This window comes from Stigmatopora argus, chromosome 9 (assembly GCF_051989625.1).
Source record: "Stigmatopora argus isolate UIUO_Sarg chromosome 9, RoL_Sarg_1.0, whole genome shotgun sequence".
Classification (NCBI taxonomy): domain Eukaryota; kingdom Metazoa; phylum Chordata; class Actinopteri; order Syngnathiformes; family Syngnathidae; genus Stigmatopora; species Stigmatopora argus.
The window spans coordinates 13,473,164-13,500,498 of NC_135395.1; the positions used below are offsets into that span (position 1 = coordinate 13,473,164).

The following is a 27,335-nucleotide window of genomic DNA, read 5'->3' on the forward strand; positions in this document are numbered from 1 at the left end:
GAGTTCAAAGGTTAGGCGGGGCGGAGGGGAAATGTTTTGTGTATCCTTTGAGATGCTGGCTCTTGTCCTTAAAACATGGGGCTGCTAATGAGATTTGTCTGTGTAGCTGACACCTTTGAATTTAATCGAGCGATTATGAGAAAAGCATGCTCGACTGAGCTTGCTCACCACTCTGTTGTGTGTTGTAACCAAAACATCCATATATTAAAGCAGGCTGAGCCTAATGAACTTTCCCTTCTTATTGATGGTTCCTTTGTTGTACGAAAGGAATTTACATAATTTATTTGGATTGAATTTGCCTTCATTACAACATATCTTTTACCCATTACATCCCTTTGCTGTGATGCTAATGACAACTCGTGTACGTTTGAGTCTTTTTACGTTCTTGTTTTGTTGCTGTAAATCAGCTGTCAAAAACTGCGTTTTGTCAATGCGTTCTACACGCCACAAGATGGAGGATGATAATTATATCTCAGTATTTTTTGCTGATACTTGCAGAGTAGTCTTGGGGAGTGAGGGTGGCGGATGTGTGTGGTGGAGATTTTAGGCAGAGGAAAAAAGGAAGATGAGCGATAATAGCTTGAAGGCCGTGTCAGTGGTAGGCGGGTTTCAAAAGATATCGGGGCAGCATTGGGAGATTAAAAAAAAGGGAAAAAAAACAGGTAGAACACTATATCATCTCTTCAGTTACCACGCTTTGATATATTTTGAGGAAGGAAAAAAAATCCACTTATGTCCCTGCAATCTCTTTCCTGCATTTTTTCTCTCCTCTGACCTGTAATTACGGCATGTGATGCTCTGACAATTTAAAGTTAGAGTTGATATGATTCTGCATGTCTACTAAGTCTTGCTGGAGCTCCGACAAAGCAGAAACTTTACAATTCATGATATGACCCGAGGTTTTCCATGGTCTTCTGTTGAATCTTAATGAAATTGAATAAAACGCCTCCAAGCAAAGGGGCATTTTAGACCACATTTTGGTAATTTAGCCGACATTCTGCATGTATAATTGAAAAAAAGTCTAACCCTTATACACTGTTTGTCCTAGATATGAGGGAGAAGAAACTGGTTTTCTGCTTGGTAGGTGTATACTATGACAATACATGTAAAGTTTGTATGTGTAGTGTTTAATTGGGAAATAAATCTGTTAACTTGTTGCGTCAAAAGACAATAAGAAACCAACCACTTTAGTCATTGTAAAACACGGATGAGTAGGCTTTACTTAGTCTATTTAACTCGGATTAGGTGGAATACTTCTACTTTTAAACGGGGAGAATTTTGGGAATTGTGATCACTAAATTTCTCTCACAATTACAAGGTTTGGTTTGTCATGTGTGGATTTATTCCCCAGATACTCCTACTTACTCCCTCAGTCCTAAAAACATGCATGTTGCATACTTAGTGTTTTATAGGCAAATAACAATCTGTGGCAATTAAAATGAAACTAACCTGATAATGACGATGACACGGTAGGTGCATCTGCCTCACAGTACTCAGATAAAGGATCCAATCCCGGGCTCCAGGTTTTCTGCAGGAATAGACATTGTATTTATTAATTTATTAACTGGCTAGATCGCAAAAACATACATCATCGCTTGATTTAACAGTCTTAAATTCTCCATAGATGTGATTGTCAGTGTGAAAAGTTGTTTTTCTGTGTGTCCTGCGATTGGTTGGCAACCAGTTCAATGTGTATACATCCTGCCATGGTTAACTGGGAAGAACCCCAATCAACCCATGACCCTTGTGAAAATAAGCGATATACAAAATGTGTGAACCCCAACCTGGTGTTTACATACTGCGTGGACATCACATTTTGGGTCATAATGGCCACAATACGTATTAACATTTGGTATATGAGTGTAGCTAAATGAACCAAAATTTGATCGTAAATCCACAACTTCAATGCCATTGACAGCGCTAGACATCCGATCCATTTTAAAATGGATCGGACGTCTAACACGGTCAATGAGGTAACCGTACACTCTTTCCTTCCCTACTTTAAAGTCTTTTAATTTGTTATTCAGCAAATTTGCAATTTATGCCAAAAAGCTGGTTCTCTCCTTGCTGGTGAGCATTCCCCAACCTCTGAAACCTCAGGATGTCAGCACAACATCTTCTTACACTGACTAAAATGCTTGTAAGACAGGGTACACATGTGAATAATTATGCTTCAACACATATTAGGATTTAGTTGCTTGTGCCGGATCTAATAACAAGGACACAGCTGGTATTAAAATGTCATCTCCCCAATTCTTGCAGGTGATTAGACACAATGTGAGTTCCATGTAATGCATCGGTGGAACTGCCTGCTCACTAAACCCTTCTCTGCTTTGTCCTTTCCTGTCAGATCGTTGGTGCATGCTTTGTAACATTACTTGTAGTCCTATCGCTTGGATATTCAAATAGCCATCCACTTTCTTGGTTATGATTCATATAGTCCACATTTATACTTATGTGCAATGAATATATTGCATAGTAATTTTGGTCTGAGAAGTGGATAGAAATACTTTTCAAAGTAGGGACGATCATCTAGCAAGTACGGTTGTGTGTTGATGACAAACGGCACTACTACACACATATAAAACATAATCCTCTGAGTGATCTCATTCTGTTGACTCATTATCCATATGTGATTTTAAATCCCCCCAGTTTTGATGCCAGCTGCTATCCTCCACACAGCCCAATCGACTTGTTTTGCCTCCATCCCTCCAGTACTTATAGACCCACTGAGGCTTGTCGTCAGCAACTTATTGTAGACGAGGACACATGTCAACTTACAAGTGACTGCCACAAATATCAGATGACGCGGATAAAACACTTATCGTCTTTCATTGCTTTTCAAATGTACTCATAGACTAGGATAATGTGATTTATTTATATTCCCAAAGCTAACTTCCCCTAATTTAGTACTTTAACCGTGGATTACAGGAGTGTTGTGTTTTATTGAGCTTTGCATATTAAATGTTGTGCAGGACTTGAGTGGTGCTTTTTTCTTGTTATGAGTTTTATTTCTACCTTGGCCATAAATTATCTGACAAAGATAGTATTCAGTAATTCGTTACTTTATAAAATCAAAGTTAAAAAAAAATATTGGACACGATCATCATTAATTAACATTGTAATCGAAATGTAACATGGCTCCTTCTGGTCTAGCTGGACCACTTATCAGTACTATAATACAGTCTACTGTATATAGTCACCACTTAACTGTTTATGGAAATACATTTAACTAATTAAACTACTAACTTCTAATTAAGATGTTCTCTCCGGGCCTGCGTGGGTTTCCTCCGGGTACTCCGGTTTCCCCCCCACATTCCAAAAACATATTTAGTAGGCTGATTGGACACTCTAAATTGCCCCTAGGTATGAGTGTGAGCGTGAATGGTTGTCTTTCTCCTTGTGCCCTGCGATTGGCTCGCCACTGATCGAGGGTGTCCCCCGCCTCTAGCCCGAAGACAGCTGGGGTTGGCTCCAGCACCCCCCGTGATAAAGCGTTTCAGAAAATAAGATGAGATGAGGCTTCTAATTAAGTCCAGAAACACCGACTTATTCATGTATAAGAATACATTTTTCCGGTACAGAAATAAACCAGCAATTTTCCACTATATTATTTCACAAACTGTTAAATAAAAAGCACAACACAAACATACTCAATAACAACAATCAGTGTTGGGGCTAGTCACTCAAAAACGTCACATATATTACACATCCAGATACATTACTGTAAAAATGTCTCATGAGGGCAAGCAGTTTTAGCAGCTTCCTAGCCAGATAGCTGCTGTTAACGTAACGTAATAGGCAGTCATTGACTGCGGCTGTGGAATTTGCCAGCCCTGTACTAGCATTGAGTTTGTAAAAATATTACTTTTTATCAAAAGAGCAATGCCTTATACTGTTCATATATATTCATTTTCAACACCGCTTATCCTTCTCAGGGTAATGTTGTCAAGTTTTTCGATTTGTTTTCTTTTCCTTGATGAAAAATGTTTTGTTGGTGTGGAAAATAAGTCAGCTCTTGTAATGTGTGTACTGTGGCTTCAGTATAAGCAATTACAGCCCTGTGAAGCTTGTGGGAGTCTGGGTTACAGGACAAGGTTATCTTGGCGAGCTGCTTATCATGGAGAAAGTGGCCTGTTAGGACAAAGCAATTCAGAATTTTATTATCATTCAAATTAGAACATATAGAGGGGCTTCTATCCAATTGGTGAAATAATGGGAGTCATTTATCTAGGTCTCACCGACCTTTCATTTCCCATTCATGTCTTATTAGTGGCACATACATCATCATTCTGCCATAATTAAAAAGACAAAATGAAATTGATTGTGAGGAACAAAAAGGGTGCACGTATGTTGTTATTGTTGTAAGTTAGTTTTGTGTTGGTTTTCCTTTTAGCCCTCCACTTGGGAGTACACAGGAGACAAAAAGCATACGTCATTGTGTTTATGAGCTACAGGCGAGCCCTAGCCATAATCAGACAAAAAGCAAATCAGAGCGTCACTGATTAATGCACCATGAGACTGAAAGGAATGTTTCCCACGCTTATTAGTCTTGTTAATGGATTTTTAAATATATATATATATAAAAAAAAGAAAGTCCAGTGCCTGATTTCTGTGAAAAGCTAAGATTTCTTTCGAAAAAATGCATTTTTTTCCTGGAACGTTTTTGTTTTCCAAGGGCAAATGGCACTGGAAAAAAATATATTATTTAGTAAGAGCCATCTGACAGCATTATTAGAAATTAGAGGCGACGGTATTGTGCTACCCAAATGTCAACGAGAGCTGCACTGGGTGCTGAGCAACATGACAAAAGTGTGAGATTCCATACATGTGGAATTTTTTTTGTATTCGGAAATGTTGAATCAACACAATAACATCTGTAACAGAAAATGAGAGTATTTCATCACAGTAACAATGAGGTTTAGTATGCTTTCTCGGTTTATTTGAAGCTTGCAATGCACCAGGACTCCACAAGGGAAGAGACAAATATGGTCGAGAGTTAGTGTCAAAGAGGCTCATATTTTATCAGCAAAACAACTCAAAACAATTCTTCCCTAAACCCTCTTAAATGCTAATTGAATACTAATACAATGCCTCAGGCATGTTTTTGTCAGCAGCTTTGGCTAGTGATTTGTCTCAATCCGTCACAGCTCCGATTCTCATTTTTGGCAAACTCTTAATGTACTGCTCAATGTGCCATTGAAATTCAATTTCAGAAATCCTTCTGCTGAACAACTGCATCTTTGCCACGCCTGCGCGGCAGGAATTTCACTACATCTCGCAAGGAGATTATTTTACTTGAAGATGTCCTTGAAATCCTCCTGGTTCATGTTTATATATCTATACCGGGAACTAGGCACAAGCAAAACTTGTAATTTGCGCAACCTTGAAGGTAAACCTACTTTTAACACCTCACTCCTTCATGTGAAAATAGGTTCACCAATAAACATTACCCAGTCCTTTCTCAGGGTACTAATAAAAAAGATGGATGGCACACAGGGCTGGAGTGATTGCAGACAATTGGATTGCATGGCTATTATGCAATTTAAACAGTGCTGGCAGAACAAGCACATGTCTTAGGTTGATTTTTCTCTTCAGGTTGTCAAGAAGCAGTGGCAGAAATGGGAGTTAATTTTCCTACAACCTAACTGCTGTCAGCTCTCCCTTTTGTAGTATTTAGATGGCGTGAAGACAAGTTAACCTAATTTACTGCAATGGATTTTTTTAAAATAAATAAACAACAAAATAACATTAAATTTAATGCAGTAAGATTCAGCTAGCAATGTTAAAAAAAAAACTACAGTAATGGCGTGGGTTTGCTGCATTTATTTATTTATTGCCATGTGACCATTACCTAGAATGAAAAGGGGATTTTTTTGGGGGGGTCAGAGCTATGTTTTATGATTAAACAGTGACCAGGGCTTAAGTCTGCCTATGGGCAACAGGCAGAGGACACACCCTGAATCGGTGGCCAACCAATTGCAGGGCACAAGGAGACAGACAACCAATCATGCTCATACTCATACTCATCCACAGGGGCTATTAAGACCAGCTTACCAAGCATGTTTTTGGGATGTGGGAGGAAACCGGAGTACCTGGAGAAAACCTACGCAAGCCCAGGCAGGGGGTCGGATCATGCAAACTCAAACTCCACACAGTGAGGACCCACCTCGAATCAAACCCTCGACCCCAGAACTGTGAGACAGATATGCTAACCACTCGTCCAAAGGGCCGCCTAGTCTTATTAGTATTATTAACTTTAAACGAGCTTGATTTGACAATATGTACAGCATGTGACACACTGATACAATTGTATCAGCCGAGTATGTTTGGTACCTGACGGTCCTTTTACAGAATGATCTTGACACACAAATGCAAAATACTCCAATTAGTCATATAACACCTTGTCTGTCCCACTGACATTGCCATTATAAAGGTGAAAGTTATCTAACAAGACATGTGAAATATCTTATGAAGCACTTTCTGTCTCAGTGTCAGCCTTCATTTGCGAGCCTCACACCCCCATGTCGCGTTAAACTCCATTTACAACCTTTGAAGTTGAGCTCCGGTCCAGCCGTCGATTTCACCTTAGGGTGACTGAGCAGGTTAATTGCTGAATTTTGATTGTCATGGAGTAACAGATGAACATGGCAGAGGAAGTATGGTGTTAACAGATTGCCATTTATTGCTCTTGGCGCTCTATTGAGGCGTTATGGTGTCACAGTGGAGAGATTTTAATCACATAGGTGTGTAATGATGTAAAGCTACAGAGCATGAATGAGGATGCATAAAAAAAGAATGAACTTTTACCCTACATATACTGTGAGTCAAAAAATTGCACAGTCGCCTTTTCAAGCTGTTAGATATAAACCTGTAACTGAGGGTGACATGCAGCAACCACTCATAAAAAAATGAATCACAAAATAATAATAAAAAATAATACATTTGAATGTTGCCATCCATCAAAAGGGGCGACCTTGTGGATTTTTGAGGCCCAAAAATATTCAATACATGCTTGTGTTGAATATAAATCAACTCTTGAATTTTTGTTCTTTGCATTCCTCTTGGAAGTAGGTAGCACATTGGCCCGCAGCAAGACCCTTGCTTGGATCCTTCCAGTGCTATCTAGTATTTTGAATACTTATTATATGATATTTTCAGAACTTTTAAGTTTCTCTGGAGTATGAATCGCATCAGTAAAAAAAACTAAAATAAAAAAACATCACTAAGAAAGGAAATAAATTTTTCAAAACCACCAGACCAAGAACAGAACATTTCATTCATTGAAACGCAAATTGTAATCATAATAATCCTTTCACACATGAATTACATTTTTTTCCTTGAATGTTTTGATTAGATCCAGATAGGGTGGGGAGTGGGGTTGCTGGACTCTTTCACGTTTAACTATGCGGACCAGGCACAAACAAATACTCAACATTTCTGTATTTTAAAATTTTCAAAGCATTTCCTATAAGAAATTACAATGTCATCTTCAAGTGAGCTTTTTATTTTTTTTAAATCAGGAACTAAAGCTTTGCTGCACATTGAGATTTAGGGTCATTTTTTTATGCCTTGCTTTCTGTACAAGTCGGCCTCGGCTTACCTGTCGACTGAGGGGTCTATAAATGTTCCATGCTCTGCGTCCTGTGAGTTACAAGGCTCTGGGCAGGCAATAATTCACACCATTAAACATAACGAGGGCCTAGACATCAGCAACAATGAAAAATCCTGTCTAATCCTAAAATGATGAGATGTAAGATTCATTTCCTTAATGCATTCAAGTGGTAAGACTTTTCAAAGTGACTGACAGGTGCTCTGCCAAGAAGTCAAGACTTCAAAACTTTGCATTTGTCCTTTGAAACATGCTATAAAAACATACAGTAGACTGGATTATATTTTAAATTGGCAACACAAGCATCCCCGAAGTGTCAACAGACTTGATGACTTGAGTCAAAAATAAACAAAGCAGCACAGCAGAGATTTTTCTATATTGCTTATCCTGCTCAGGGCCTGGATTCTGTCCCCAGTGACTTTGTATGAGAGGCATGGAAGGCAATGATTCCCTGTCAGTCACAGGACTGACATTATCTATGCAGACAACCTGTCATCAATTAACCTAATATCCACTCCTACATTTACCAACATATAACGATTTATAATCCTATTGAAAGCGATAGAATATGTATTTTTGAAGTAACATTATTTTTAGTGTATGTGGGAGGAAGTGTGGGGTAAACATGCAGTAAACAATATATTTTCAACCTTGGATTCCGGATATATTCTTGGATACTGATGATTGAAAGTAGAGGTGAATCTTTATTAAAATTGCCTTATTTATTAGATGTTAATGTCAGAATCTGTTGGCAAAAACATGCTGAATATTGAAAATCTATATATGGAATGCTTGGATGAGATCAGAAGGCTTTTATGGATGCTCATTATGTTGACACTTATGCGAGAATGTTATTTTTTCAGTTTTGGACCCTTTTTGGTTTGGTAGGTTTCCTTATCAATAAATGGACAAAACTGTCTAATGCGGAAGTAAGAAATCACAACGCTGTGATACTAAGCAAACATTTCCCAAAATGGCTCTGGCTACAGAAGTCTGTTACATATAAAAAAGGTGTGTGATTTCAGATCTGGTGTTTGTTCCGCACCAGATTGCTGGTTTGTATTCGCACCACCTTAAAATGTGCAGAACATAGCAAATTAGCCCGGATCAAACAGTGCAGATGTCAATATTCACTAACTCTCTAATTGTTTTAGTGATGTGCTGTATGGTTCCCGGGTTTTTTGAACATACCACACAGACGTTTGTTTATTTTGTCCAATATGGTTATTTCAACATTTTAGGTTGCCGAACCTTGGGCTAGTTCAACTGTGGGATTACAGTTAAGGGTTAGTATCTTTTTATCAATTCGAGATCCCAACAGTGCTGGTGTGTATCGTATGCGTTGCAGTCTGAGCATCCATACTTAAACCAACATGATCCATGGCAGACCAAGAGAACCGCAATCTCGCCGCTTGCCAGAAGCATTGGGAGACAAGGATGCTGTGCGTGACATTCCGCTCAGTACGTTTCCATGGATACCACAACTGATTAGACAGGAAGTCATGCACGTGCTATCGTATGCGCAAGACAAGCAAAGCAGCCTACCATGTCTGCATGAGCCTATAAAAGTCAGAGAACAAGGGCCCAACAAAAAGATGCAGTTCATCAAAACGCAAACCTGTAGTTACTTCCTTTGTTTTCTGGCTTGCTGATTACACGGAGATGCTAACTTTATTTTTCCTTCGTCTCGTTTCCTGATGATCGTGGCATAAAATGTAGATTCGCATCTTCTCCCTCCTATCTTAATGGTCCCTTTAAATCCTCTATTCTATTTTCACATTGACTGGCAGCTTTGATTCTGCTCAGCATGCAGGCAGTGGTCGGAGCCCAAAGATCCATAATCCTCATACAGGAGAGAAGAGGATGACTTTAATGATTCAGATCTCGTCAATGAGCAGCTCTCTGATTTAAAATGAGAAATTTGAAGTCCTGCTGGAATCAGCCCCACTACTGCCACATTCAGCGCTCTTCTCAATCAATACTCATTGACTCGGGCAAGTAGGTGCTTAATCATTTTTAATCAGAGATAATCAGACATCTTGTCCATTCTGGTTAAAAGCGGACAAAATCGAGTCTCTTGAGTTCAAAGTTCTCAATTTGACATTCTGATTCTCTTTGAAAATGTCATTGCAGCGTTAATCCAATATTTATTCTAGCGTGCTGAGCTGATAAATTAGAATTGATAAACAACAGACTTTAGAAGCCAGTCTATAAGATTAAGGCTGCCTTTAATGTCCCGTGCGTACGTTGGAAATACATTAAAATGCTACAGTGTTTTCAACGGGTTGCAGCAATTAGTACTGAGCGAGCGCATCGAAACTCGTGAGCAGAAGACACTCTGTAAACTGGCAAAATGTGGGCTTTAGGGGCTTGGATCAAGACAATTAACAACATTGCCCCTCCCTGACCCTCTGCTGTACTCTAAAGTGCTCAATCACGTTCTTGTTTACCAGCAACAAAGAACAATTGTTGCTTTTAATTATTTTAAGTTCTAGGGTATAGTTGCCATTTTTTTGCTACATAAATTAATGCTCTGCGATTGGCTGACCACTAACTCAGGGTGTCCCCTGACTGCTGCCGTAGTTAGCTGGGATAGGCTTCAGCACCCCCACAACCCATGTGAGGATAAGCAGTTCAGAACATGAGAGAGAGAAAGTGAGAGAAAATTAATGCTAACTTTCAAGATACATCTCTATAGGCAAATGTTAAAAAAAGAAATGTATACACTGCATTATGGCAGGACATTGCCTTTTTGACAACACTGCTACAACGGTTTTTACAACCTCAGCCATACGGCATGCTGTGTTAGGGTTTCTGGTTACAGAGGGAATCCCAAAGTCGACACACAGGAAACAAAGGTAGCGAATGTTTGAGTCGAGGACGACTACCCAAGCAGAGGACACGTAGATCACGGTTGACAAATGAAGAACATGTCGTCAACTGAGTGTTGGGAGGCTGGCGAGACACTGATGAGGCTAGGTGAAACACAGGCTTATTCGTGCACGCAAATTATGTCCTGGGGCGAAAGCAAGAGGTCCTTAGGCGTAAATCAGAATAATCATAAAGAAATCGCTAGATGCAACTGACGGAAGAACCAGACAAGTTGATCAGGTGATGTGTTGGGGCATCCACTGGCTGATAACGTCCAACCTATCGGATAAAAACATTTCCACCTGCCCAATGTTGATCATTTTCAGGAGGGAAGGGCAGTTTCATGCCAAAGTATTTAAGTATTCCTCTTGAGTTTTACCTCTGAGCAACTCATTCACTTCGATGCCACTTCGCTTACTGGTGCCAGGGGACTTGCAGTGTTCCACATTCAGGAACACACATACAACTTAGTCCGACTGTTCGAATTTATCTGTCAAATGTGTTTGAGCGCAGCATAGATTGATGGGATAGGAGCAAGAAGTTGATATTGCTTCTATTTTGACAGCTGTATTATTAAAATGTGTAGAATCCACTTTGGGTGTGGCAGGGCGGCCTTTTGTTCTGCTCAAATGGCAATGTAATCATGGCCTGTGAAGAAACCCCTCTCACCCCTCAGAGGGCTCTCATACATCATTAACGTTCCCACATCATAGACCTGATAATTATAGCGAACGTGAATGTCACCTCGGTCACACTTTTTTACTGCGGGCGAGAGCTAAAAAGTCAGTGATCGGCCAGACGTGCCACGGGTACAATCCATGTATGTAGCGCCTATTCTGGACACGTAAATGTCTTCTGGTCTTCTGGATCTGCCCACACTTGCAAAGTGCCGATTTTTACTCCAATTGAAGCATAGGAAATAGGAAACTTGAAATATAGGGACAACTCTTATTTATTGCAAGGTTACAATTTACTTGTTTGCTACTGATGAGTGTCATAGGACTGTATCATGACATGAAACCTGTTTAGAATGTGGATGAATGCGTATCACAGATGTCAGAATCAACAGAATAGAGGTTCAAACCAATTTGGCCGGCAGTCAAGGAGGTGATCATTTGATCATTCAAACCCAGATGGGAATATTTATCAAGAAATTAGGTCATGTTCAAATGAAACGGTCAACTTTGCTGGACCCGCAATCACAATTTTGTTCCAGAGAAAAGTTAATATTTGTTCACTAGCCACAGTTGTCTTTTAGAAGCCGGGCTAGTTTAAGATTTGGATGATACATATTTTCATTTTTCTTTATTCTTCTCCATTTTATAAGAACATTAAAGCACTCCCTTGCCATTCACTGATAGTAAGATCTCTTTTTTAAAGAAGCTTATCAGATAGCTATGATCATATACTGTACTATACAGTACATATTAAGCCCTATCTAATTTTAAAATGGCTAAATAATGTGCCACCAGATATGAATACCTGCTAATACAGCTATTCATCCCCAAAAAATTCAATTTTTGGGGGACAGATGTGATCTTCATTTTGCAAAATAAGTATCATGTAAATTTCTCCTTGCTTCCCCAGATATTAATATTTTTATTAGAGATTATTTCACAAAAGGATCTATCACAAAGCTGACAATTTCTAAAATATTTGAGAGCTATATTATTCCATAAGAACTGACTGAGTCCATACATATTACAGTGTTCTTATAATTTCAAGTTCTGGGAACGCAATGATCTCGCTTTTTAATGCCACAACGCCAAGACTTAAAGCTGTAATTCTTTGCTACACAAACTGGGTCTATGTGCACCTCGGAAACTCACGAGTCCCGACTCCCTATAATAATAATGTTCCATCATATCAATTTTCCTTATATTAAATAACTAAAAACTGCTGTTTATCATTTCTTCCTCTCATGAGATGTTTGATTAAAAAAAGATTCAGCTAAAGTAAAATGTTGTAAATGTCAGAACACATTGACATTTGTCAGATACAGCTGAGAGTAAACAAGTTTTCAGGAGCTAAAAACTAAACTCCAATTTGCATCTGCACACACACAAGGCATATTTAGACATTTTGAACCATCCTTAGGGCAATTATTTTGCCGTTCCAAATTGTGTATCCTTTCCAAAAGCGTTTTACTGTGAATCCAAGGTCCTCTCTTGCCTTGCTCTCTTGAGAGACCTTCAGCCAGCTGCTCACACCTTACTGATAAGACAGTTTAACTCAAAATGAGCCTGTTTTGCCTCAACACATTTCTACCCACAAATCTTCCAGGGTTGTGGGTTTTATTGATTGCCGACCTCCCAGGAGTGTTGGTGCCTCCACCGAGCCACTCAACAACTCGACTGTGGACCGCTGATGGTTGTTAGCTTTGGATGGCGCCCACCTCGGCATATAGACTATTCCCCCGTACAGCGCTGTCTGCTTGTTAGGGGGCTACCAAAAATAGAGGAACTTATTTTTTAGCGCACATTCCTGGATGATTTAGTTGGACGGCTGGCATATCGTCACCTGGTATTTACCAAGATAGGCTGATTTCCAGAGCTGAAAGTGCACCTGCATGTGTCTATTATAAATATAACTGTGACCCAAGACCTGTCCTGTATATGTGTTCAAAAAACATAAAATAAAACAGACAACTGTGTTGTTTACCTCTACACTGTAAATTTTAGCCTTAGGGAGATGTCAAGAAACATCTCTGAGAAAGCAATTGCTGGCAGGAATATGTGCTTTAGTTGGGTTTGCCATACTGTTCAGACAGTGATTTTTTTAAGGAAAAATAATTGGTGTGATACCAACTAGTAATTAAAACACATTGATGTACAGTAGGGTTAGAAAGGTCTACCCTGCTGGGCCCAACACTATCAGATAAGGTGACCAATGTTTACAATTTGAATGAAATTGTAATTGCTAAGAACTCCCACAGGATTAAAGATAAGTGTAATGCTCGTAGGAATTCAACAGTTTCATTCAATGTATATTTGATTGTATTACGATATCATCATATCAGTAATGAATACAAAATAAATTACTTGACTCGCAAAAATTATTTTGTTTGTTCTGGGTCTGACCATTTATCCTTGTGGAAAAACTGGTTCACTTTTTTAAAATCAGGGGTATAAATTACCAATTTCATAACACTAATATGGATTTCTTTGGACAACGATATGACATCTCACAATGTTACAATGTCAGCAGGAATTGGATTGAAGAGCCTTAAATGAATTAATTAACACAATATGTAGATTACTATAAATTATGCATTTTTTTGTTTTCAAAGCGGTGTTGCCCAGTCTTAGCAATATCTGAATCTGGGTACATCAAGACAAAATACCATTGGGACATCTATAGACACGTATTACTTTAGTTAAACTAAATTGTATCTTTATTGCGGCAGGTTGACATAGTAGTTTTATAGCCTGCACACTGTCTGCTAAATGCAGAGTCACGGCGGCGTATGGTCAATGGCCTGACTTCTGATGATTGTCTTGAGTGTTTCATTGTTGTTTATTTTCAGGGCTTGTTAGCAAAATGAACCTTTTTAACCGCACATCTGCCTTTTGAAAGTGCAGCTTGTGCACAATTAGTCGCATCGGCTAGACTCTGAATAAGCACTGTCAGGCGAAGAGTGTATAAATATAACAAAGAGATCCTTGTTGTAAGTTTAACCAAAATAAAGCCAACTGTGGTAGAAAGCACTGATCTCTCACTTTAGAATATTCTTCAATGCATGAGTCAAATCAGCATTAGGAGACTGGATTTAATGAGTGGTCTTCATTTTTCAATGTGTAAAGCGCAAGCTACTACAGTTATACATAAGATATATTTGCTTGACTTACCCAGTTAATTCAGAATCCTTCCAAAAATATGTGGGCATGATCTCTGAATTAAGCACATGCAGCGACTATTGCAAGTGCACTCTGCTCTGACACTTTCCAATCTGTGATTGCCACTTGAAGATGTTGCCAAATGTGTTTTAAATTGTGGGATTTATTTCTGCATAAATGAGCAATAGCTTGGAATTCAGTTCTTTTGTGAAAATGTTAACCTAGAAAATGTCAGAGAAGAGCTGAGAATCTATCATGTGAATAGAAATAGTGGGGCCTGACAAGAAAAGTAACACATTATTTTTCTAAGAAGAAAACTAAAGAATCTTCGTTCGAGGGATGTAATGTCAGCAAGATCCAGTAAAGTTGAAAAAGCCAGCCTTGAGCAAGAATTTTAACAATTTGTCAGCTTGGCTAACTCTATCAAAGTGAATGGAGGGCAGGGAATCATTCCACCACAAATAGGCACAAGATTATTTATAAACACTTATTTTTCTAACAAGCAGAACTTGCTGCTCGGGCATGTCTAAACAATGAGAAAAGTATTTTCTTTACGGCCAAGATGCGCCAACGGATTGAGTAGAATTCATTGTATGGCTGGGGGAGAGGAAAAAAACACAAGACACGCTAGCCTTGACCCGTCCCATATCCATGAACTTATACTCTAAAGCAGGGGTCGGAAACCTTTTTGACAGAGAGAGGCATAAACAATTCCTATTTTCAAATTGAAGTCCTTGAGAACCATAATCGGAATTTAAATGTAAAAATACATGAAGATGTGACTATTTTTGTCACTTTACCACTTTTAATGCATAAAAAGTCTCTGAATTCTTTTGAAAACATTGTAACTCTGTTGCTAATCAATGAGTATCAATGAGTATGCATGCAGAAGAGTCTAATCCTATTATCTAATTCACCGACTGTAGTTTTAAAATCCTGACGAAATAGTCCATAAAATCAAACTACTTTCGAGGAGCTAATGCAAATTCCTTTTCGGTAATCTCTGCAACTAATTCAATATACTGAGTTAAGCTTGTCCATTTTGTATTTTTCCAGTTTCAGTTTCCTACGGTCATGAGGGAAAACCAGGGGACATGTTTTTTTTTTTTTTTTTCTTAAACGTATTACTGTAGAGCTAAAGAAAAAAAACATAAGAATGCATCATGAATTTATTCCAAAAAACTACAACATTTTCCATTTTGACCTGAATGAGAAACAGATCCAACACATTAAAAAAAGTAATAGTTTACAAACTTGGAATGGTAGTCAAAGGGAGGCCTGTTTTTTCAGAGGTAAATTTCCAATTAGAAGCCACTTTCCTCCATTTGTGATTAATATTTAATAAAGATCATATTGACCGGTATTTAAATATAAATGAGGTCAGGTAACACCTCTTGAAAATCGTAGACTGCACCGTGTGAAGCATCTCAAGCAAGAGTTCATTATTCTCTCAGCTCATATTTAAGAGCTTAAAAAAGCCTTTACCTTTGCAGTCTTCACTGCAGAGATGAAGAAGAAAAAACTATTCACTGAGCAAGGAATGTTACATTCCTTGCTGAGGATAGTAAGGCACCTTTTGACCTTCTCTCCACCCAAAAGAATTTAAATTTAATTAAATTTGAGATGACACAAAACCAGACATAAAGAGCTGCTGTTGGCATTTTTCTAGCCCATTGATTCCTCGTTACTGCTGTGCATTACAGCCCCAAGAACACTCATAAATCAATTCATAGCCTTTTGTCCTTTACAGAAAGAAGCTTGTCTTTTGGCTCCAACATGTCTGAGGTGACAAGAATCTATTGTTGCAGTTTGAAACAGTGCGTCACCAGAGGCCTTGGGCCAAGGACTGGATAGTGGTGGTTGGAGCAGCTAAATGGACATTGGCAAGATGATATGCAAAGTTGAGCTCTGTAAAACAAGTGATTCAGCTACAGGATTTTTTTTGGCAAGGGCTCTAAACACATACAAATGGACTGGAAACAAGCTGAAGAATGAGAAAAGCCAAGACAAGCTTTAACAAAGGCAAAACAATCTAAGATTGTTGGATTTATTACCTATTTTACTGTACTTTGAATTAAGGCCACTGGACTTTTATTTTATTTTTTTGTTAAAGACGTTATGTGGTTCCAACACATCTTTAATTGCAATATATTTCTTTTCAACTTTTAGCATTATTCATTCCCTTGCCACTCTTTCCATTGAGTACAACACTATGTAAACCAATGGTCACCCCTGAAATACTTTTGCTTTTTTTACTAGTACTTTTAGCAGTTTATTGCTGATTTATTTGCACTAATGCTCCATTCAGACCGGCCGCTTTTTGTCACGAGACAGCACTATGCCCTCACCAAATGCTGTTTTGTGTTCATCTCGACCTTTACATTGACCTGAGTAATGAAAAAGCCAAAAAGTTGTACTTTTTTTAAAAGTACAATCTACCTCATGAGAGGCGGCAAGGGTAACGTTGTTTCACAACGCCACTTTCACAGGGCGGAAGTAGGTTTCTCAGACAGTTCTGTCAAGTTAGGACTTGCAAGGTGTGACAGCCCGCAGCCCCCGATGTGGGTAAGGTGCCGCTGAGCACTGAGAGGTCAGTAAGGGCCAACCGTAGCCTGACAGCAGCCTGGGGCCACAGCTGTAGGCAAACCTCAAAAGGTCACCCCGGCATGATTGCACACCCCATCAAACTCTGAAGGCGATGCCCATAAAATCTTACGTGACATTGCCCTTTTTAGGTAGGTTGAAAGACAATCATTTTTGGGGGTCGTAAGCGCTGTTTCAAAAACTAAGTTGGGTGCCCATTTTGGTATGAGTCTTCAAAATGAATACAACAGAGTTAACATTCATCACTGAAAGGGCCAATTGAAGCTCAGATTTGTGCTTTATAGCTCATTGCATCTCCATTGGCCGCTTCTGTTTGACAAGCTGTGTAGTAAAAAATGGGAAATCAGATAGAAAAAGCAATGAATTTAATAAACACAAATCAAGACCTAGACCCTGACACGTTTTTTTCACTGGATTAAGACAAAAAATGAGTGGCAAATAAGATTCTTTGTCCTTGAATTCATCTTAAAGAACATGCCAATACGCCAGTGAATAATATTATGGTATGCTGCAAAACTACTAGATTTAATCATTCAAGAGAAACCTATCCAGTATAATTACAGACAAATATAGAGCCATTTAAAAATGTTGACTACAATGAGACCTCAAGAGCATATGATCCTGCGATTTCCAACCGATTTTTCACAATCATCCAGAAAAATATGCTGTAGAAAAAAGCTAAAATGTTGCTGCCACCACTTTTCAGCCATTCCGCTTTACAACAGGCAAAAGCCATTACTTGCACTCCTGGCTTTTTTCATTGTCGTAAAGTCATGTTGAAGGCCGTGCTGCATCGCTTTATTCCCTATCCTCATACATATACAATTCTTACAACTGTGCAGTTTGCATTGTGCTGCGAAGTAAATTAAATCGACTGGGAACAAAATTGCCACTTGAAATAACGACTGGACATTGAAGACGGAATTTGTAAAGCCTTTATACAAGGAGCAAAGTTTCTGCTCCTCATGAATTTGAGATCGACAGCTTTAAACCACAACTACACAATGTAGCAGATCATTTGAAAAGTTCCAGAATGTTTTGAACTGTAGCTCTGGATTTCTCTATGGAGTATACATTTTCTCCCCATGATCAAACAAGATTTCTGCCAATATTTGACCCTTCCATATCTTCAAAACATGCATACTGGATATACTCAACTCCATTTTTTGAGCATAATTTTTTTTTGTCCATATCAAGACGTTAAACTCATTGTTAACTTAGGGCCACAGTGCTTTTATAGTTTACTTTCTAGCCATTATCTTGTATTGTCATTAATATTCTATGTCGATGTTTTTGTGCATATCTACAGTATTGAGATTATCCTCTTTCGTGCAATGTTTTTAGTTCTATCACATGAAATGACTCTATGCATTTTGATTAATGCACTGTTTGTGTTTCCCGGCGTTGTAGCCAATTGCATTTTCTTCCTATGAGTTTCTTTCAGTCTTTCAAGTTCATTTGAGCAGCTGGAAAAGAACGGAGCAGAGTGAGCAGAGGACAAAAGGTTAAGTAGATAATATGCTGGCTGCGCCAAGCTGTCATCTGCTGCTTCAACACATTTGTTTGTTTGTTTTAGCTTCTCTAATAGGCCTTTTCGCGTGCAGTCAATTTCCAGCCAAGGCAGCGCCGTCGATGCCGGTCACTGTTCAGGGTGAGGCTGAGATCACCGTGGCCAAGGGCACGTCCGCTTGCCTGTGACTCCACTGTCAGCATTAATGCATTCAGGACAGTGCTACAAGCCTTTTCAGGTGTGTCACAAGCTGCACTGTCAGCAGATTGTAATCAAATCCAATCTGGTATTAAGAGACAGACTTGACACTTGACTCCATCTAAAGAAAACAGGCAAAGTTACCAGGCTATAAAGTCATTATAGACCCACTCATCAATGATCTTCTCTCCTCTGTGGTCACGTTAAATCTAGAGCAGCAGTGAAAAACAATTGGATTTGATGCTCCAAGAATCCCAAGTATTTAGAAGGAGTAAACAAAAACTAATGTACCTAAAAGTGCATTTAATAACAAAAAGGTATGCTAAAAAAAACATGATTTTACTTCATTCAATTTCCGGGCAACTTATCCTCACAAGATTCGTGGGGTACCCGAACCTATGGGTACCCAACATCAGTGTATAACAAGAATTGGCTGCCAGCCATTCGCAATATGATTATCCAGACACTTAACAAAGCTAGCTTTCCAATTTTATATGTTGCACACAACACAACTTTAACAGAGTTCAGTTGGGTATTTATGAAGGGAGTTAAAGGGTCACACCATCTGCGCCTGGAGTCTAAATCCGGAAAACAGTGTCCATAATTCTCGCCACAATATTTTGATAGTGCACAAATATTTAAAAATAAATAAATGAGCTACACGAGAAGCAAAATGGATTGTGACATGCTTGATTTTTTTCAACAAACAAGAAGAAATAGATTAAATTCCTGTGTATCAAAGCATTAAATTAAAAGTATGGTAAGGAAGATTCAGCTTTTTCTCCAGCCTTGAGACTTCCACTCAATATAACTCCATACTTTGATCTGTTGGTTGGAAGTAACCGCAACAAGGACACAAACACAAACACCTCAATTAATGATGCTGTATAAAACCACCAGTCAAAAAAACTTCATGTCTACCTAGCTGTCGTCTTTTTCGCCTATTCCAACTAAGAACTACACTACATTGAGTGAAGTCACTCGTGTTGTTGTAACTTCTGAGTCATGACTCATTCAACTTGGGTTAAGCAGTCATCTATGTCCATTCGTTCACATGAACGGTGTCACCTTACATGAGAAAGTGAATTCGGGAGAAAATCAATATGATAAACTGCCTCACGTTTTGTCGCGAAATTGTTTCAGTTTGGAGATCGATACGGGAGCTGGAGCTATTCATCACTGTATGAAAAACGTGGGCACCCCTGGGAAAATATACGGGCCTCCTGTTGGGGGAAAAGCAATGGGCGTAGGTAGGGAGAAATAAAAACTAAGTAAATAAATACAGAAGCCTAGAGAAAGAGGGATTTTACAGTCTTTGCAGCCTACCCTCTCCTTAGAGTCTCTGAAGAATGACATCATGGGTATTATCAGACTCTGACAGACATAAAAATAATAACCCTCACAGTGTGAGGCCCGCGTAAATTGATGTAGAGCAGCAGGCATTTGTGTGAGGTCAGTAGGAGGTTGCTGACAGCGCCACGGTGACCTTGACACGTGATATGGCGTTTATGTGTCAAAACCCCTGCCATGATCATTGGGTGACCTTAATCAAGCATCGTTTTGCTTTGCATTTAATGAAATAATATGGTTGCCTGTAAATTCTTGATAGTCCAATTCATCTTAGAATTTTGCAACCTGAATGTCTGACATTAAAATTACAAAGGGATGTTCACTGGGTAACAGGAGTCAGGTAAGTAAATATTAGAGAGCTTCTACAGTTGTAGGAAATCCAGTATTTTGAGTTGTGTACTTTAAATATACAGGGTAAGATGCAGAATTAATAATAGCATGTCCCTATGTTAGCCCGCTTCACCGATCAACATCAATCATTGTGTACTGTATGATGTAAAAAAATATATATATCATGGTGGTTTTTAAATAAAAACACAGACAATTCCTACTTACAAATAATGTAAACTTCTATGATTGTGGATGGATTTAGGGATGAAAAAATGATTATGGTTTTGTTAAATATATTGGGGTACTTGAATAAAGTAGGATGTCGTACGTGCCAGTTTTTCATGAAACTTAAACAGTGAATGAGAGAAAAAAATGTTTTATGCTAGTGATCTGTTTTTTGTGTGAAAACAAGTGCTGAAGGAAGCATTTAGAAGTCGACTGGAGGCAAAATGCAGTCCCTTCTTCATAGATTATGCAAATTCTAAAGTCTATGCAGTCATATACAGAGTGAATGTGAAGGACATGAACATTGCTCTTTTGTTTTGATTTATTAGAAAACCTGCTCTTGCAATGTGTACTTGGTATTTTGTTCGATTGAAAGATTCAATTAGTCTATACACAAGCAGAGGTACAAATACACAAAGTAATTTTGTTTGTAAATGAACTTGCTGCTAAAGAGCAAAACACAGGATGCCTACATCACTAACCATCAAATTGCATGATACATTTGCACATTACTGCTTCTGGGTGCTTTTAAAATTGAACTCAGGGGCAGCACTAAATTGCAGGTGGTTAAGGGATAGACTTTTGAATTTAAGAATTGAGTGATTTTAATTTTGACAATTAACAAATTTGAGCGTCTGATATTAAAAGCAAAGTATGGCCTTTTGTTTTGCTGTTAATTGGAAGCACGACTACCAGACAACTAATGGAAAATGTCTGTTTTGCACCGACAGTGAAATTGATTTTCTTATCTTTAGTACCCAATTGACAAGCATATAACGCTGTGTGCTTTTAAATTAATTTTGAACATGTTTTTTTTCTGCTCGAGTCTAAAACATCAGCTTCACGGTTGCAAGGGTTGGGGTTCTAATGTCAGCAAAGTGGTTAATTGTTATATACATCTGTGTATATATATGTGTGTATACATATACATAGACACATATACATATATATATATATATATATATATATATATATATATATATATATATATATATATATATATATATATATATATATATATCAGTTTTGTTCTAACAACATAATGTTATAAATGCTTTGTCTTGTTTAAGGTTTACTTTTGGGAAAGGCAATGGGAAAAAAATATGATATTCAGAATATATAAACTGTGCCAAAGGCTGAATAAATGCAAAAGTACAACAAAGTCGATTGAGTTCCACAAATCGAAAGTCTGAAAATGTTTTTGCAGGATTATTGCCGGTCAACCACCATGTAGCAAGCACATTTGAGTAATGACCAACAAATTTATTTTACAACGTCACTGAATTCATATCCACTCATTTGCAGAGGCGCCAAAGGCTATTCAAGGCAATCTACAAATCACATACTTGTCAAACTAAAACCAGGTCACGGACTCATTTTGGCCTATGTTATGCATAAGATTGTGGGGAATAAAATGATTTGTAAGAGGATCTTTAATGGATGTAAACATCCAACAAATGGCACTACTCCACTCATCTTTGCACAATGTGATATTCTAGACTCTCTTATCTAAGGTGAATTAGGACCCTTTGTCAGGTTCTGACACAACATTTTTTTTTTTATGTCTAACAGTGCGTTAGTCATTGCATCTGTGAGGTAATCTTTGATTCTGGTGCACTGACTGGTGCCCCATCCGGAAACAAGTGTTTCATTCTCTGAATAACACAGGATAAGGCAGAGTGATAAATAAATTAACAGCCATGGTTTGAGGAAGCCGTTGCTCTTGTACTTGAGCGGTAGAAGAACACTATGTGAGTCGCAAGGGAGCTGTGGCCTGAAACACACGCTCTTATGATCCAGACTGACAGGTGAAGAGGACTCAGAAAGACTGGCACGACCTGTAGTGATCAAAGTCAACAGCAAAACCTCTTTTTTCAATATTTCATAGAGCAGCACTGAATTACTACGACATGCCATCATCCAACCGACTAGTTTGATTGATACTGACTGAGTAGATGTCATCGAAATCCTGTGTGCACTTGAAATTGGATTGCCTTACGGGGGAAATCTTTTTTGTTTGTTTGTTTTCACTACTTGCTGCAAGATGAAGTAAAAAAAAAAATGCCAATGACACCGAATGATGCAATGAAGGACATGATCAGTACTTCGTGGAGGTACGGATGCTCTGCCTCAGTGTTTTATTTATTGGCATGGTTGGAGAAGGAAACAAAATGCTGAGTGGGTGAGTTTGAGAGAATGTGCCTCAGGCAGAGAGCAGGCAAAGAAAGACAAGCAAGTTTTGAAAAAAAAATCACTTGAGATTTTAAAACTGCATTTTTAAATCAACTTTTTAAGGAAGCTTGACAAATCACCGAAAGCAATGGAAATATACTTTTGGAACAGTCCAATCCCAATATAAACCACAAAACAATTGTTTCTTCCTATAAAATATCTAAGACCCAGTGCCATACTATAATTCAATTAGCTTTATAGCATTGTACTCTGATGGATGAGTAAACACTCAAAGGTAAAGCCCATAGCACGGGTCACCAACTCCAGTCCTCAAAAATAATATATAAAATATCCCAGATTTTGTGACAATACGAGGGATTGATTTGACCTGATGCATGTCTGTCCTAGTGAGTGCTTGGCAGAGAGCGTTCTGACTGGTTCAGTCAGCAAAACAACATAACTTCTCTATAAACTCTGTCTGTGAACATCTAAAGAGTTCAAACTGAGTTCCCACAGACCTGCGACAGATAGAAGATGAGCGTGAGTGTCTGCGCTCGTCCACAGTCTGGAAAGTGATTGGGAGGAACAAAGCTCCCAGGAGACGGCGCTCTAAGTGAGTACAATTCTCTGAGCTCTCCTCAAAGTACCAACCTACATGCCAGTGACCTTCTCTGAGCATGCAGGTGGAATTGGATGATTTCTTGCCATAGCTGAAGAGGAGTGGCAGGTGGCCTGAAGGAGAGCCAATCTGCTCAATCCACTTCCCGATCTTCTCATGTGGTCCGCTGTTATCAGCCAACATCACAAAACAGCATCACTTATTTATAGCCACGTGACAGGTTATCTTTCCAATCTCACTGGACATGTTGGATGAATCCATTTGCGACTGCCAATGGGATTTAATAAAAATGCAATCAGAAGTGACTCTGGATGCTTTTTCATGTTGGAAGCAAGTGATACTGACATTTTGTGTGGCATGTTTATTTACGTATTTAGTATATGTATATTATTTTTCTTTGAAGGTTCTGAAACGGTTCTTTCTTCCCGAATACAAATCTATTTTAAGTCTTTTTATTCTATTACTGTAAAGACATTAGAGATTCTCCCTTTGATGTCTGCACATGTTAGGAAGCGAGACTCTAATACGTGTTGACATGTTGAGACACCGCTCGGAGCTGCTTCATTGACCATGAATGGGAGGATGACTTTGACTACCCATCCAATGTTTGGATTGATACTGCTGGAAGTTGCAGTGCAATAAATAAACCCTTTATCTGTGATAGAGTACATTTATAATGCAGGCAAGCAAGATGTTGTTTCACAATAATCCACCCTAATAGGTCACCTAATGTTAACGTTCTGCTGTGCGCCAATATTTTCTAAATAAGTCTTCGGGATCCGTGCTTCTTTCAAGAAACATTGTCAGGACGAACAATGGCGTTACCTTTGTCTTCCTTCGTCTTCACTCTTAATTTGCTCAGCTTTGTGAGGGAAATCCTGCTCACACTGCTGTTCTATTCACAGACAAAATAAGGGAATAAATAATGAATTAAAACCCCAGGGAGGGCTTTTAAATCTACATAATCTCAAACTGTAGCGCCTTTCTTTATTGGTAACGAGGCATATTGGGTTCTGTGATGTATTTCTTGCATGACTAATTACCAAGATATGAATTATCTTGCGTCCTCTGCAATTTAACAAATAAATCCCAAGAGAGCTCATTTGATGCGAGAAATAGGCCATATTTCTTAGTGGAGAAACCACCGCGTATGTTCGGCTCCATGGGGGATTAGTGCAACCAAATCACTCCTGTAAAGAAAAGCCAAAAATCAAAGCACCGCACAACCACAGCCCTTTTTACTCGGAGGTGTATCTTAAGCTCAGACACAAAGATGACTTGGTAACAACTCCCACATATGTCAACACATTTGTATGCTTTTGAAATAGAACATTAATAATCATGATAACTCCGGCTTGGTTTCATTGTAGTCTTATGCACATCCGCTGTACTATTTGATTCTTTCAATTGATTGTATAGTGGAGCTAAACTTTTTCAATTTTCTTACAAAGTTGTGTCGAAAATTGTAACTTTTCCAAGTTAATTCTTTGTTCACTGTCAGATGTATGAATATATTAGTTGAATGTTCTGCTGTTTGAAACAATGAATGGTGAAAATGGCAATGCGAGTGCAATGAAGGCAATGAAATCAGAGCAGCTGCTCATACATTCTTTTTACCGTTGTATCGTGTAAAACAAAAGTCCATTATGTAGTTGAATTTGAACCAGTTTAGTCATCAGCAAACTTCTGTTTTTATTTTTACAGAATATATTTTTATAGCATAAATAACAGATGATTGAACGGCAACCAATCCAGTCTACCCAGGCTCTTGCCCAAAGTAGGCAACAGCTCACCCTTGGGATGAATAAGAACATGCTTTACAGTCATGTAGAAGTTTAAAGCCTAAGACCAAAAGTATTTCATCTCTACGCGCAAACTGATATTCTATGTATATGTCTAACTATTTATGCTATTAATGTCATAAATTTGATACTTGTATTTCTGTTTGGCTTCTATAGGCACTGCTGCAAGTTTATCGAAGAGGCAACTTAGGTATGTAATTGTGTCACTACTCTGCTCACAATGTAAGTGCCTCTGCGGGTGGTCACAGCACGAAATAGGCACCCTTTGCTCCTCTTCTTTTGTTTTGATGTTGTTCAACCCATCAAGTAATGGACAAAAGCAAGTGGACTCAGTACGTGGGATTCAGCCAGACACACACACACACACAAACACACCCTTGCAGTAAAAAATAAATAAATAAAAAGCTGCTGAACCTGGAAATGGAAGACAGGAGGAGGAGCAACTTTTGGCTCCGTTTTCAGACTACAATGATACAAAGGCAAATGTCAACATGTATAAAAACATGGCAAAATGTTGTGGAAATTATCCAAATGAATTACGGACGAAAACAATGTTCTGCAAAAACAGAGCGATGAGATAAACCTTTGGACACAGACCAATTGCCCAGGGGCAATGTTTACAGGTAAATGCCTGGCAGACAGTATCCAGTTAAATATTAGCTGTGAATAATCACACAAAAATGGGAAAGAAGCTGTTTCCACAGAAACTTTTCTTCCATTATGCATCTTGTAAACTGTGATTATTTAAAAATTATACATCCTAAATTTGTGAGGTTCATTATTTTTTAGAAACAGAACACAATTGACAACAATTGAATATTCAGACCACAGGCATTATTCTGTAGTCTAAAGTAGAAGGTCCCTCTGCATAAAAGGAAAAACCCCTACTGGTTTAAATTCTGAGTTTCATTTTAGTCAACATAATAAGCCATGCCATCAGGGCCGCAAAGCTGAATGCTCTTTTCCCAACAGACCTTGCTTGCTCTTCCAAAATGTGCAGTATCGCACACTGGCAAGTGGTATGATTTTTTTAAAGACAACTAGAAATAAGGAAATGTTACTCATGCAATCACTTGTATTGTTGATATAAATTTGACAATGTTGATAATTTTGGTCTGGAATCAATTCATTTACTGGACATGATTTCTAATGGAAACATTTGTTTTGGAATTTCTGTACATAAGAAGAGAAATGATCGATCATACGTAGTAACATTTGTCCATCTATTATTTTCACTTATGCTCCGATCTTGGGTCATAGATAAGATGTAGTGCATCCCATCTGAATAGAGGGAGAAGTGTCTTATATCTGTCACTCACTGGACTGACACGGAGAAGAAGGAAGAGGAAAACTGCTATTGGCCACGCAGTTCGTAAGGGCTCGGCCTGGAGCCAAAGGTTCGCTGTTTTGAGACCTGACCTGGCGATGGGAGGGGAAAATATTCCGGGAATTGGAACAGGTTGTGGAACAGATGTCAGTTCCATTCCTCAGCGCTGTCAAGGTGCCCTTAAGCAAGGATTCAAACACCCAAACACCTTACAATTTTGATTAGCCTCCTCTATTTTGACATCTCTCTCCCATGACTGTATTAGTGGGTGCACAGATTAAATCAGTGTGCCATGTATCTGCCGGATCGGAATGTGATACTCTACGGAATTCCCCATTTGTTTAATAATAACAATTCAAATAAACTATGTATGTTCAATTCTAAAAAGTAAATATGTTGAACGGCTAAGTGCACGCGGTCCCATACTTTAGAAAAATGACAATTTTTAAATTACATTATTTGTGAAGCATCCCCTTCACTACACCTGACTCCAGTTTTGCCCCAGAATTTCATTTTACATGACACCTTCGGACCAGCAGGTCAGTTATTCTGGGCTTTTCTGAGCACGCAATGGGCAGCCCTGCAGCAGCTGCTCTCCCTGGCTGAGACCACATCGGACAGACTGTGTTAATTTGCATTGACAAAGCTGTCAGACAAGAGGTTGCCTCCTGCGTGGTGATGGATGCCGACCTGGGAGGGTGGAGAGGAATAGGCAAGAGGCCCCGATAGGCGCGTACGCCCACATTTGACATGCGCACTACTGCAAGAACGTAAATTATACATATCATGATAGAATAACAACATTATGGATGGGTCCGCAGCGAAATGTTATTGATTGCCACACTACATCATTATTTGGCTTAGGGTAAGAATGCTAAT

At 38.7% G+C, this 27,335-nt stretch overlaps 1 long non-coding RNA gene across 3 annotated transcripts in view; it reads right to left on the reverse strand.

Annotated features, from left to right (window-relative positions):
* Nucleotides 1-479: 479 nt before the first annotated feature.
* The window catches only part of LOC144082786 (uncharacterized), a 53,504-nt gene continuing 26,648 nt past the window's right edge, over nucleotides 480-27,335 (reverse strand). The window contains exons 3-4 of one of the 3 annotated variants that reach the window (XR_013303346.1): nucleotides 1,450-1,528; nucleotides 480-579 (exon numbers count right to left, since the gene is read on the reverse strand). This is a non-coding gene — a long non-coding RNA (uncharacterized LOC144082786). Of the gene's footprint in view, nucleotides 580-1,449; nucleotides 1,529-18,177; nucleotides 18,780-27,335 lie in introns of those variants that run through there. The other 2 variants (XR_013303348.1, XR_013303347.1) reach the window with 2 other exon arrangements.